Here is a 9,402-nt window from a genome sequence, read left to right on the forward strand (position 1 = left end):
AGCATAGTAAGGACTCCCTCCCCGCAGTGCTGCTTCTCCTTACATTTTAGAAGATGTGCCCCCCACCAGAGGAGTTGCCTAGTAAGATGGCAGCAAATGGCAAAGATCAACCGCGATTCTCTGGTGCCCAGGGCTCCACCATGGAGTTCTTCCTTTACTCAAAGTCATCTCCACTCACATAGATGAGCCCTTCAGGTTCCATCCAAGGCAGCATTGCTGGAACAAGAATTCAACATGAACACGAGGAATGCCTCTGATGAGGGATGTTAGATGTATGAAACAACAAATCAAAAATGACCAAGGCAAGGGGGAGGGTATAGCTCAAGTTGTAGGGCACATGCTTAGCATGCCCTAGGTCCTGGGTTCAATCCCCAGTACCTCCTCTAAAAATAAATAATTACCCCCCCAAAAAAACTAAATGAAATAAGAAAAAAAATTTTTTTAAATGACCAAGGCAAAAACTGTGATATTTTAAATAGAGAACATAACGGATGGAATAAATAATGGGGTAGATATAGCAGAAGAATGAAGCAGGGAATTGGAAAATAAGTTTGTAACAAATATAGACAATGTGCTGATAACTTTAAGATATAAGGGACCTGCATATATTGAAAAAATAAAATCTCTTAACATTCCAGTTTTTGAACATGCAAAGGATATAAGCAAAAATTCTCAGTAGAAACAGGAAAGACCAATAACCATGAAAAAAATCCAAGCTTACCAATAATAAAATAGATATAAAATCAAGCAATGAAATACTGGTTAAGTCCCAAGTTGGAAAAGATGTAAAGCAAATACATGTGGATGTCTTTGATGAGTGTTTAAGTAGGAATATCACTGGGAGAGTTACGAGCTTTATCCGTGATACAGACGTTAGTGTAATACCTACAGCTGGGGCTTGATGGAATCTTGAGACAGTGTGGGTGCACTGGGTACCTACTAATGAGCCAAGCATGACCAAGGCAGGGAGTGAGGGAGGCCCTCTCCCAGGCAGCTGGTTCACAGTTTCTCTGCAGGCCAATTTTAAAGTATGAATTAAGACGCTCTTGACCTACTAGTAGTCCAGAGATCTATACAGAGATGTGGGCAGAGATTTGTGATGTCCAACCTCTGCTCTGTTCACCTCCTCTCCTCTCTTCTTGCCCTCAAAGGCAAAGCCTCTTCATCCCCCCATTCTGGCTCTCACAGTGACCTGTTCACTTCATTCAGCCTTTGCTGAACTACAAGAAGGGTGGTTGCCTTCTGGCAGCCATCTTGGATGATGGAGTAGCGTCCTCGGGGATGCAGCCATGGCCCAGGGCAGCTAGGCAAAGAAGGAAGATGCCTGTATTCTTGGTAGCAGTGAGTCACCACACCAGCCTTGGACTGCCTACCTCTGGGTCTTTTTTATGTCACAATATATACCCCTCATTTGTTTAAACCATTCAGATCAGGTCTCTAATTACCAGCCATCGAATGCAGTTTAAATCTGAAGGCTTTTAATAACGGTTTTGAGCTTAGTTAACTCTGTCCACTAGCGAGCTTGCCATAAATTTCTCTTTGGTTGCAGGCATTTGGGTGAGTCTGACATCCACTTCCTGAAATGCTATGAAACTTTCATTAATCATTGAGTAGTTTATTTTCTGCTCAAATTTTTCAAATCCAGCTGTTCTGTGGCACTCTAGAGCAGGAGGCTGATGATGCGTGGAGAGGTCTTGTCCAAGGAATACACCAGAGTGAGCAGATGTTAAAGGGCTTTAGCAGTTAAAATGGAAAGAACATCTGTAAAAATAGATCTTGCAGATAGATGAGGCCAAACATTACAAGGAGGGGAGGAGGGGTTTGCAGGGGAGGCGGAGGTGACCAGAACCGACAAGGAAGCTGGCATAGGTGGGATAAGGGTGAAGGCACAGTGGCCCCAGGGCACCCTGCTATTGTGTGTTATCTTGCTTAAATTCACCATGAAATGCAAAGTTGGTTTGATCTGTTGACATCATTTGTAAACGACCTCTTCATACCTCAAATAATGTCCGTCAGACTTTGATGTTTGCTTCCTGGTTTTGTTAATACGTTGTAAGTATTTTCATCATGCGTCCCTCCTGGGCAGTACTGACTGCGTCAGTGATTGCGCATAGCAAGAATATTTGATTTTCACAAAAGTATTTCATATAAAATATTCAACCTATATCAATTCTGTACTCTGCATGAGGGGACACGGGTAAGAAAGTTTAGAGAAGCATTATTCAAAATAGCAAAAAACTGGAAAAGGTGTCCATCAAAGTGAAACTGATAAATTGGGCTATAGTCTAGCTATATTCAGCCACAGAATAAAAGCTACATACAACAATCTGGATCAATCTTTTTTTTTTTTTTTTAATTTTGAGCAAAAAGGGGCCAGTAAAAAGGACAGGTTTTCTATGACTCCACTTTCATTACGTCCCAAAAACAGGCAAAGTCTAAAGTGTAGTGTTTAGAGGTACACACTTAGATGGTAAAAATGTGAAGAAAAGCCAGAGGTGATGAGCCTATGAGGGCTGGGTGGGGCAGGGGGCAAAGCTGACGTGCACTAACACCCTTCCAGCCTCACTGGGGAGAGAAACGAAGCCTGAGAGACTCTCATTCCCTAAGGATGCTGAATACTTAGTTTCTAAAATGATACATAGCATATCAGGATTGGAAGGAAACTTACAGATCATTAAGATGAGAAGCCCTCTGATTTTTTCATTTCAATTTTTCTGTTTCAAGACAACTTTAGAGATTTCAAGAGAGGATTGCCACACTTTTTATTTTGCCAGGTAAGGTATATTTAAAAGCATATTACTATCTATCATTGTCATTACTTCATAAAAGGAATGGCATTTCACCCTTATAAAGTAAGAGATTTAAAAATAGAGTAAATGATAGTCCTTTAAATTGGATAAATTAAGGTTTATGAACCATGTTGCCTATATCTTTCCAGGGGCTTTGTAAAAATTTTATAACGGACCATCAGCAATCCCTAGACTTGCATATGGTGAACGTTGACCTCATTGGCCACTCCTTTAATAATTGAGCCTTCTTGTGAAATCTGTGAAAAGTGTTGCTTGCCTGAGCACTTCTGGTGAAAGAGAGCTCTCTCCCTCCTCATGATGTCTCTTCATCTTTGAACGTCTGCAACTATTTGAACATTCTCCTGTTTGTTGAGCCTAATTCCAGTTCTTTCCCTCTTGCTTATTGTTCCTCAACCAGCGATTGCACATACTGTCCAGATCGTCCAGTCTTCTACTTGTCAGCCTCAAGAGCTGAGCAGCACCCTTCATCCCCCACACGGGACCTCTGCGCCGCCTCATGTTTAAACAGCCTCAGATCTTTTGCACAGATTTCACTTACATATCTCAAGTCATCAGCATCCTTGTTGTCACCCTACTAATAGTGTTCCTCTTTGTCTACATCCACTTTAAAGATGTGATGTTCCAAGCTGAGTATGACTTTCCAGGTGGTCGGCCTAGCCCAGGGGAGAGTTGGTCCATCATCTCTCTTACTCTAGACATTATACTTCCTCATTTAATGTAGCCGAAAATTGCCCAGGTCAACTCTCTGATGCTTATTAACTCATTTAATAAAGACAATCTCATATGTGTTTCAGTGTGCATTTAGAAATTGGTTGGTCATAGAAAGGATAGGATAGTGACTCTTACAATTTGATAAGATATGAGAATGGCCAGTTATTTTTCACATGCTCCAAATTGACCTAATTTGTGCTTAACCCACATCTCTCCACTTGTCAGAAAGTATACCATTAGCGAGGACCTCACACATCTTTCAGAGGACTCACGCGTGGTTGTGGTATGCCAGTCAGTGTGTTGTGCTCCAAGAAAAACGGAAATGAACTCAACAAACCGCCATTTGTCCTCGGAGACTGCTCGCTCGCTCCCCCTACTGGCAATAGGTTATCTTACAGCTTCTCCAGGCTGGCCGACTCTCCTCTAAAACTGGGACTCAGCTCCCCAGTCTGTGGTTTGAAGAATTTATTTTCGTCTTTCTTGGAAAGTTAAAATAATGTGGATTTTCCACTTACAGTCTTCTGTCACCAGTGTTACTCACGAGGTTACAAAAGTCCCACCAGCAGTAGTTTAATATCTCATTAACTACACGCCTTGATTTGCCTGGGCCAAGAGGCACCAAAGTGAAATGGTAAAATGTCCTTACCCACTTTGTGCATAATGATGAAGTAAGACAATTTACAAAGAAATTAAATTATTAATAATAAAAGTACTAGCTTTCTTTTGTAGTATTAAAAGATTGTTTGTTTGTATAGAATTTATCCCAGTCTCTAGTATTTAGCAGTATGTATATAGCTAAATATATCATTATTATATATATTTGATTGCATATTTAATAGAAATTCACTCATGACCCACAAGTGTTTTGCGGAGAGATGGTCTGAAACACAAGATTTCTTTTTTTTCAAATTCAAAAAAGAAGAAAATACTTTCATAAAATATTCTCCAACCTAAATAAAAAGTGTAAATGCACCAACATTGCATACAATTAAGATATTTATGCATAGTGTATTACTTATAATTACCAAACCAAAGCTTGTTCTCTGTTTTCCTATTATAATTCTTGAGAAATCACTTTCCACTCTTAAAATCACTCTTCAGAACTCACCCATGGTATTTTTGTTCTGTCGGCAGCAATAAAATACAGTGGTAGAAAAAAGACTGAAAATTTTAAATTTGAGAATTATTTGCACTCCCATTCCATTTCTGTTCTGCGTCATCCCTTTAACAAACATTACTTGAGCGCACCCAGCGCTGTTGTTTTAGGCACTGGGGAGATGGAATTGAAACAGACAAATCCCTGCCCTTTCTTTAGTGTGGGAAACAGACAGCAATAAAGTAAATTTGCAAATAGATAATATAGATGAGGGTAAGAGTGTTGAGAAAGTAAAGCAGGGTAGGGGATAGAGATGAAGGGTTGTGGTGGTGATTACCTGGAATTAGCATTTTTGCTCATCACAATTTCAAAACTACAGCAAGGACAAGGCCTGCCCCTGAATCTCATTTACTGCCTTAATAAAGAAGCACTTGCATTGCTGTATCTCACATTTTCTTCAATATTCTGATGACTGCATTTCAGTATAATTGGCTTACTTTGTAATCCTATGCATTCTAAATCCTTTGCATTTTAAAACATGATGCTAAGTGGATGTTTCTAGTAGACATCACAGTGGAAGTTTCTGTGGAATGGTGAATGTAAATCATGTTTTTAACTCAGTTTTTCCCCCCTTACTTTGATGCCTAGCACAGGGCTGGGCTTGTGTATTTGACATGTGTTTGATTGAGGATTGGTTGAAGGGACTCTGGAATGGGTGACATTTGAGGTTAAAATAGATCTTGATATATGTGTCATGAATTCATTGAATGATGGGTGATTTACTTGGAGGGAAAAAAAACACACACAACATGATGCTGAGACCGAGTTCAGAAGCCTCAGCCAAAGGGCTGAGAACTCCTGTACTAAACTCTGTTGAGAACTTGGTTGAGAAGAACAGAATCCTTCAAGTCATTCCGTGCCAAGGGAGCCTGCAGGTTTGCCTAAGACTGATAGGACCACATTCACCCCCTTGCCCCTGGGGCTCCAGGCACTTGATTAATTATAATCACGACTCTCCTCTCTAGCTTGCTGCAGGTCCTGGTCTGTTACCCATCCTGTGGTTTTGGATATTGTCAGGCATTTCAGGGGAAACAGTGCCATCTGCTGGCAAATGTTCTTCATCTGCTGCACACGTCTATCTCTTGGAGCTAGAAACCTTCACAGCAGAACACGTGGGCATTTAGAATAGTCAGTGCACAGTTCTACCTCGTTTTTTTCCACTGTGTCCTGTCTTGCCAGTTCCCAATCTCACAGATTCTATGCATTATAATAGTCAAGCAAGGTTCTACAGAATCACACTTTATGTCTCCTTTTTAGAAATGTTCAGCAGCAGGCAGTGTCTGGCAGTGTTTCAGTTACAGCTCTCACAGGGCTATGATAATGGTGACAGTCTCTCTCCCTTCAAAAAAGCATTTTCAATTGTGATACTGCTTGGAGTGTTTCAAATGCAAGGTGCACAGAGAGACAGGGCTGCAGAGAGTCCGTCTCTGTCTGTCTGGAAGCTCGGGTGGCATTGATCTTAGTGGACTTTCTGGGTTTCTGACACATCAACCCTGGATTTGCTTCCGTGTTTTGACCAACTTGTCCTTGAGTCATCAGTTGTGACGCTGGCTCCTCACCTGGGCTCGCTCTGCTACTTCTCACCTCCTCAACCACTTCTCACGACTTCTGCTGCCTCTCTCCCTGGTCCAAGCCACCAGCCTTTCCTTTCAGCTTATCATAGCAGCTCCTAACTGGTCTCCCTTCTCCTAACATTGTCCCCTTGAGTTCATTCTCCATGTGGCAGGCAGTGCTCCTGTCAAGACACAAGTCAAATCATACCACTCCTCTGTTGAAAATCCTTCTCCCTCAGAGTGAAAATAAGTATTCCCAATATCCCACAAGGCTCTGTACTCAGGCCTGCAGATAACTCTGATCTCATCTCTATTACCCTCGCCCTCCTTGCCGTTCCTCAAACAAACCAGGCACGTCTCTGCCTCGGGACATCTGTACTTGCGGTTCTCTCTGCCTAAAACACTGTTCCTCCAGGTACAACATGGCTCATTCTGTCACTTCTTTCACAGGACCAGAGACCCATACCCCTTATTCTACTTTTCTCTACAGTACGTACCACCATCTAACATTTTCTGTATTCTACTTACTGATTTTTACTGTCTTCCTCTTCCTGCTGGAACCTGATCTCCATGAAAGTAGTGATTGTTGTCTCTGCAGTGTATTAGAGTATCCCTAAAATGTCTAAAAACGTACTAGTCACAGGACAGAAAATCCAATGTCTGCTGTACGACGCGTATTTCCTGCCATTAGGAGAGCACATGCTACCTGGTGGGTGAAACTTATTTCACCCCCGCAGTGAGGTCTGTCCCCCACCTGCCACTCAAGATGCGTCTGGCCTGTGAAGTCGCTGGATGCTGCCCATGTTCTGAGCGACAGCAGGTTTCTCTGCTGCTTATAGCATTAAAGCAAGATGGCCAAAAGCACAGTGGCCCAAATCTACTTTTTTTTATGTCAGTTTGAACCAACTTTGGGACATAAAGATCACTAAACAACAAGTTTTGACTGTGATTACTTTGGGGGGGGTAACAGTATATGAACTGACAATGCTCATGTAGGATGGCTGTGCTTTAGTTTCTCCTGAGAGCTTTTTTAAAATACCAGTGCTTAGACTCTTCCACTAAGGGATTCTGACCCCATCGGTCGGCGCTGCGGGGTGGGGGCAGTCAGGCTCCCAGCTACGAGGTAATTCTGATGTACAGCCAGGGATGAGAAACACTAATTCAGGACTTTGCAGCTGACAGTGCTTTCATGCATTATTGTATCTGCTTCTGACATTAAGCCCATGTAACAGGTGGGTTGGTGGTGGTTTTGTCCCCATTTTACAGGAGATCCAAGAAGATAACTGACTTGGCAGTCAGGAAGTCTAAGAGCTAGGATTTGACTCCAGCTGGGGCCCCAGATCCAGGACTCTTTCCCACCAGAGTGTGGCGAAAGCCACCACTAATCAGGTCATACACCCATCCGTAACAGCCTTCTCCTTGATAATGTGTTTCTAACTGTGGTTCATTGTCTAGCTTCTCCACAAGACTGCAAAACAGAAGAACAGAGGCCAGGCTGCCTTCTTTGCACAGAGCCTCGCACAAGATCTGTTGGGTGAACGCGTGAACAAATGACCAAATGAATGAATGCAGCTGTTGTGCTACTGGCCCTTCTGCTCTACTCTTCAGCAAGTTCATTGTCAGTTTGGTTGTTTTTGTCCTGCTTGGATGGCTGAACTGCCCCGTGGAAGTTACACTCAGATGCTGGTTTTACTCCCGGAACATCTGAGCTCACGTTTCACTCAGGTCAGAGGAACTGCCAGAAACCCTCTTTCCATTCCTTTCCCCCAGCACATTTCCACCCTGAAAGGGTGAGTGGGGCATCGGCATAAAGAAATTAAATTTGTCTGCTCGGATGTCCCAGACTGGCAGGCTTGTCGTAAGTGAGTCTCAGCGAAATGATTCTCTTTCCCACCAAATCAGAGTGGAAAGAGAAGGGAAGAGTGATCTTCATTAAGATGTTTTCACCCATCAGTTTCTTTCCAGGTGAATCTAGTGGCTTCCTGCAGACTGGAAAAACCCCATCACCTCCATTCAATGACGTTACAGCCTCATTTCAAGTCTCTGACTGGAGCCTGTGGACCAGTGTTTCCCAGCCTCTCATCAGTGACATTTGGGGCTGGATAATTCTTTGTATTGGGGTGAGGAGTGTCCTGTGTATTGTAGTTTGTAGTGGCAGTCCTAGTCTCTACCCTCTAGAAGCCAGTAACCCCCATCCCCATGATAATTTTCTGTTGTTGTCTGGGGCACAATGCCCAGCTATGTTGTCAAGTGATATTCTAGTTGTTTCTGGGAGGGTGTTTTGATGAGATTAACATAGAAATTGGTAGACTTTGAGCAAAGCAGATTGCACCTGTCATGTGGGTGGGCCGCATCCAATCAGTTGAAAGCCTGACTAAGAACAAAAGACTGACTGCCTGGAAGCAAGAGGGAATTCTGCCAGCAGACGGCCTTTGGACTTGGACTGCAACATCAGCTCTTCCCTGGGCCTCCCTCTTGATGGACTTTCAACTTGAATTACAGATTTTGAACTTGCTGGCCAGCATAATCACAGGAGCCAGTTCTTTAAAATCACTTTCTCTGTGTGTGTGTATATGGAGATTTTTTTCCTTTGGAGAATTCTATTACACCCCGGTAGTAGCAACCCCAGATGTCTCCAGGCATTGCCAGGTGACCCCCCAGGGGCAGAACAGTCTCAGTTGAGAATGACCACTGGTGACAGATGAGGCTGGCGTTTTCTCACGGCATAGTTCCTGGAGAGGCTGACCCGGTTAGAACAGTCCAGAACCTAATGGAGGCTAAAATACCTCCTGGAAGGTGTTCTCTGTATGTAATTCAGTTGGAGTTTGTTCCAAGCCTGACCTGACCACAGACGTCTCAAGGAATCTCTGGAATCTTACAGCCTTGAGCTATAAAATTCTCCCTTCTAGGAAAACCATATCGTATTTGCCTGAATTTTACTTCAAAAAAAAAATAAATAAATAAAAGCACATCACATTTGAATCCTTACAGGTTTTTTCATTTAAAAGACTTTTAATTATCTTGTGATGAAAAATCAACTACAGCTTAGAGAAGATGAGCCACAAACTAGCTCAATCCACACAGACTTTGGATGTGAGTCACAGGCTCCTGAGAGGATCAGTTAAGGGGGGGAGGGGGTGCAAAGAAATATGATGCAGTCATTGTTCCCGAG

The sequence above is a fragment of the Camelus dromedarius genome, chromosome 10, assembly GCF_036321535.1.
Source record: "Camelus dromedarius isolate mCamDro1 chromosome 10, mCamDro1.pat, whole genome shotgun sequence".
Classification (NCBI taxonomy): domain Eukaryota; kingdom Metazoa; phylum Chordata; class Mammalia; order Artiodactyla; family Camelidae; genus Camelus; species Camelus dromedarius.